We start from the raw sequence: 6,099 nt of genomic DNA on the forward strand, positions 1-6,099 counted from the left end.
ATAAATAAATAAAAAGAAGACTTCCTAAGTGATCAATGCAAAGAAATAGAGGAAAACAATAGAATGGGAAAGACTAGAGATCTCTTCAAGAATATCATAGATACCAAGGGAACATTTAATGCAAATATGGGCACAGTAAAGGACATGAACAGTATGGACCTAACAGAAGCAGAAGATATTAAGAAAAGGTGGCAAGAATACACAGTACTATACAAAAAAGATTTTCATGTCCCAAATAATAATGATCGTGTGATCAACGAGTCACAGACATTCTGGAGTTCAAAGTCAAGCGGGCCTTATGAAGCATCACTATGAACAAAGCTAGTGGAGTTGATGGAATTCCAGCTGAGCTATTTCAAGTCCTAAGAGATGATGCTATTAAAGCGTTGCACTGAATATGCCATCAAACTTGGAAAACTCAGCAGTGGCCACAGGACTGGAAAAGGTCAGTTTTCATTCCAATCCCAAAGAAAGGTAATGCCAAGGAATGTTCAAACTACCTCATAATTGCACTTATGTCACAAGCTAGCAAAGTAATGCTCAAAATTCGTCAAGCTAGGCTTCAACATTACGTGAACTGAGAGCATTCAGAATTTGAAGCTGGATTTAGAAAAGGCAGGGGAATCAGAGATCAAATTGCCAACATCCATTGGACAGAAAAAGCAAAAAATTCAAGAAAAATATCCACTTCTGCTTCATTGGCTACGCTAAAGCCTTTGATTGTGTGGATCACAACAAACTGTGAAAAATTCTTCAAGAGATGGGAATGCCAGACCACCTGACCTGCTTCCTGAGAAATCTGTATGCAACTCAAGAAGCAACAGTTAGAACTGGATATGGAAAAATGGACTGGTTCCAAATTGGGAAAGGAGTAGGTCAAGGTTGTATATCATCAATTTGCTTATTTAACTTATACGTAGAATACAACATATGAAATGCCAAACTGGATGAAGCACAAGCTGGAATCAAGATTGCTGGGAGAAATATCAATAACCTCACATATGCAGATGACACTACCCTAATGACTGAAAGCAAAGAGTAACTAAAGACCCTCTTGATGAAAGTGAAAGAGAAAAGTGAAAAGGCTGGCTTAAAACTCAGCATTCAAAACACAAAAATCATGGCATCTGGTCCCATCAGTTCAGTTTGGTTCAGTCACTCAGTTGTGTCCGACTCTTTGTGACTCCATGGACTGCAGCATGCTGGTCCCATCACTTCATGGCAAATAAATGGGGAAACAATGGAAACAGTGACAGACTTTATTTTCTTGGGCTCCAAAATCACTGCATATGGTGACTGCACCCATGAAATTAAAAGATGCTTGCTCCTTGGTAGGAAAGTTATGACCAACCTAGACAGCATATTAAAAAGCAGAGACATTACTTTGTTGATAAATTTCCATCTAGTCAAAGCTATGGTTTTTTCAGCAGTAATGTATATGTATGACAAAAACCACTACAATATTGTAAGGTAATTAGCCTTCAACTAATAAAAATAAATGAAAAAAAAAAAAAAAGCAGTAATGTATGGGTGTGAGAGTTGGACCATAAAGAAAGCCGAGTACTGAAGCATTGATGCTTTTAAAATCAGTTGAAGACTCTTGAGAGTCCCTTGGACAGCAAGGAGATCAAACCAGTCAATCCTAAAGGAAATCAGTCCTGAATACTCACTGGGAGGAGTGATGCTGAAGCTGAAGGTCCAATACTTTGGCTACCTAATTTGAAGAACTGACTCACTGGAAAAGACCCTAATGCTGGGAAAGCCTGGAGACAGGAGAAGAGGACAACAGATAATGATATGGTTGGATGGCATCACCAACTTGATGGACATGAGTTTGAGCAAGCTCCGGGAGTTGGTGATGGACAGGGAAGCCTGGTGTGCTGCAATCCATGGGGTCACTAAGAGTCAGACATGACTGAGCGACTGAACTGAACTGAACCATGTATTATATGTATGACCTTAAATATGGCATAATTTTTTTAAGCTCCAGCCCACACACACACAGGTAGAATGAGTCATTAATTCATCTTTCACAGGATTTTTATGACAGTTTAATGAAACATATATAAAGTATCTACCACCTGGCAACTTTTAGTAAATATCAGTTCTTTCTTCATTTTAACTCAGCCACACATACAAGTTTACAGAAATAAAGTTAATTCAGAAAGGTCACGAGTTTTTTAGGTAGAAGGAGACTAAAAACTTTGGGGAAATAAGTTCTCTGTTGAAATAATCTCAGTTATGAGTCTAAGAGAAGGTCTCTTAGGAAGTTCTTGCTTTCTTTCTCAGACTCAACTCTTTAATCTATACTCATCAGGGCACGTAGGACCAGAAAATATCACACTGAACCTCTGATAATTTTGGCTTATTTTTCCACAGAGCACAACCCAAATGTGTTTTCCTCAGCATCTTTTGATTTCTCATTAAACTAATAAATTTCTCTTTTGAAGCTGGGTTAATAATTCTATTTATTATGACATAGCTATATGCCAAAGACTCTATCTTTGGTCTTCACAACAACACTGTGAACTAGGTATGTAATTATTTTTACCTTATACAAGCAAAACATGAGACTCATAAAGGAGGAATGATTTGCCCAAACTCACATGTCTACTATGAAGGACTGAATTTAAGTTTTTTTTTTCTGGCTGTAGTGGTTATACTGCTCTGAAATTGCAAGAAAAAATAATTATTCCACTTTTTAAAGCAATTTCACCAAGAAATAGAGGACAGAGGCCCTTGCTTCTTTACTTCAAAGGCTCTTGAAATGATGTCACTTGGTGATACTCCTAAATTGGTTTATCCTATGGGAACAATTAAGCAATAATCACTTATAAATGGCTTCAGGGAAATGCTGAAGATGGACTCTGTTAGTTTACAACTCCTAAACAAAATAATTGCAAATATGGCTATGGTTAGAACAGCTTTGTGTTTCTGTGGAATACAAGAGAATAATGGAATAAATTAGGGCACATTTGTCTATATAAGAGCATAATAGACATTTGATACAAAACTGCTATTCAGGGCAAGATTACACTGTTTTTGTCCTGATAGGAAGATAATGATACCTAAAAATAAGAAGCCATATAAAGCAGTTGTTTCTAAAATGGTTTGTTTTAATAAATTTTAGTAAAAATGAATGGATTATTTTGTTATCATCTGAACAGAGGATTTGTTCTTGCTTCTTTGTGGAAACTAAATTACAGTTTCAAGAAAATGTAAAGTAGTGGTATTAAATATGAAATTATATAGGTTGAATTAAGTGTGTGGGATATACTGATGTCCTGATAGAAAGATAATGATACCTAAAAATAAGAAGCCATGTAAAGCAGTAGTTTCTAAAATGGTTTGTTTTAATAAATTTTAGTAAAAATGAATGGATTATTTTGCTATCATCTGAACAGAGAATTTGTTCTTGCTTCTTTATGGAAACTAAATTACAGTTTCAAGAAAATATAAAGTAGTGGTATTAAATATGAAATTATATAGGTCGAATTAAGTGTGTGGGATAAACTGATGTAAAACTCGTAGCAAAGGAACTTTATAAATCCTGACATTCAAGGACTGTAAACAAGTAAGAGATGTTGCATCCAGCTTTTAAACAGTTTGGATTCTCCTGGTGCCTACAAATGTAAACAAAAATGCAAGTCACAAATGAACCAAGGAGTTGCACTTTGGGCCATGATCAGACTAGCACTTCTGCCATAAAAAAAAAAAAAAAAAAACAGAAACCAAAAAAATCCACTCCCGCCCCCCAAAAAAAGCCCTAGGAAACTGGATAAAATATATGAAAAATATATCCATATATTGGACAAAACACCATACAGGATTGTTATTCATAAGAGGACAAGACAAAGGAGATGATTCCTATGATCATGCAGGCTTTCTGTCTGGAGGCATCTACCAGATTTTAACACACAGGAGAGAGAACCAAAGCAAAGCAGTTTCACTAAGCAAGAGAGACAGATATCGAAGGTGAGGGAATCAGAGACATCTAGAATTTGCTGGGCATAGTATTATACAGAAGGAAACTATAAAGACTAAAAGCTTGTGTTCCATTGAGTACTTACCTGAATACTAAACTGTGCATGTGTAGAGAGAGATACTGCAGGTCTGATTTCAAATAATTTTGAACTTCCTGGTAAAAGTTATTTTTAAATGACATATTCTTAAAATTTATTCATCAGATGCTCCAATTGCAAAATAAAATGTCATTTAAAAAAGAGAATACATTGAGAAACTAAGGAAAAATAATGAAAAGAGATGAAGCAAAAGGAAATGTACTGCCCAGGGAGTGTCAAAATGAGAGCAGATTTTCAAAAGTATACTTGACCATTTTGCTAAGTATAGAACTGATTGAATATATGTAACTGCACACTCAAGAAATGCTAGGTTTTATGAACCCAGAGCAAAATGGTCCAGAGCTAAGTTATTCTAATGTACTTTGAAGCCAGTATTTCAGTACAGAATTGAGTTTTTTGTCATGTTATATGCCTTAGCAACTTTCCAGATTTAATGCATTAAATTGCCTTTTATTTTTTCCCTGTCAGTTATTGCCTTCTGTAGCAACTTCCACCTAGGCTCTCTGTTTTTTTTATTTTTATTTTTTCCGTATTGCAGAGTTTAGCTAAGACCAGACTCCAGGCTTCAGTCCCACCAGCTGTGGGTAGAGTATAGCATGAGTCTTTCTGGCATCTAATGTGTCTGCACAAAATCCCGGACATCCTTGATGTCAGGTTCCCTGTCTAGCTATCCAGTTTCCACCTGCAATCAGAGTCCTGTGCGGACCCTCCACCCATTTTTCTAGGCCACTGACTCCTTAAGAGGTTCTTGATTATTTCCAGGGAGCTAGATTCTATGTCCTCTCTCTCATGGATGAAACTCTACTCCACAATGGGAACAATTTCTGAACGGGTTGATATTCCCCTATGATGATACCCCAAGTGATACATTATAATCTTAAACAACTTTAAAAAGACATCTACATACATTACAAGCCTCCTAGAAACCAGTCAGAGTCCAAAGCAAGCTCGACTTTGTTGAGAAAGAGAGATGGAACAAGAGGAAGAAGTCATGTATGTTTGAATAATAATGAATTATTCTATGACTCAGTGTACCATAAATGTAGTATTCTAATATTTTTATCAAAAGGCTTATTGTCAAGATAGATGAAAATTCTAACATATATCAGCTTTCAGACTGACCATCTCTTATGTAATAAAAGAACTCAGAGGCTTCTTTGGATTAGAAATATAAAAAGGGACATGGTCTGTAAACCACTGGTTTGCCTTATTATTTCTGCTACATGAAACCCGTGTGCCAATGGTTTCTACCAATAATCATAGATGATTACTGTGGGCAAGACACAGAGATGTCCTCACAAGATACTCTCAACCCATCATAATTCTGACTTTAGAGGTTCTCCTTGAGTTTCTAAGCCTGAGGAGCTAAAGGCATACTTCCAGGAACATTTACACAGCCATTCCACAGTGGAAGTCCTAGGTTACTAAGTGTGAGCAGAATAAAGAACTACTACAGCTGTTTTCATAGGAAACTAGAATTTTGCAGAATTCCATCATACCCCCTGAAGTCCATTTATATTTTTCTTTCACATGGAGCACCTACCTCCATCCCCATTTCTTGAACAATTCAACTTTGTCAGTTCAATAGGCCCACAGTTTCCCCCCAAAAGGCCTTTTTCAAATCTCACTTGAAACTACTGGAGGCTCAAACTTTAAATAGGAAGGCCTCTTCTCTTTAAAATACTCTTTTCACTACTCAGTGATGAAACAAGAGTAGCAACAATAGCATCAAAAATGGTATAAGGCCCCACATCTATTGTAAAATTACGGATAATTTACAATAGCAGATAGTTTACATATCCTGCTATTATAAAATGATGGATGATTTTTGTTGAAATTTACTGTATTCATGGTATTCATCACTATCTGTGGTTCTTCTTTCTTTATTAGATTATGTATTTTTGCTGGAATCTTAGGCTATATTCTCTTTACCATTCTGTTCATGATTCTGTCCTCAATACCAAGAAAGCTTCCCATGTATAGGAATATTCAATACATATTTATTCTATTCAACTCA

This window comes from Cervus canadensis, chromosome 14, assembly GCF_019320065.1.
Source record: "Cervus canadensis isolate Bull #8, Minnesota chromosome 14, ASM1932006v1, whole genome shotgun sequence".
NCBI lineage: Eukaryota > Metazoa > Chordata > Mammalia > Artiodactyla > Cervidae > Cervus > Cervus canadensis.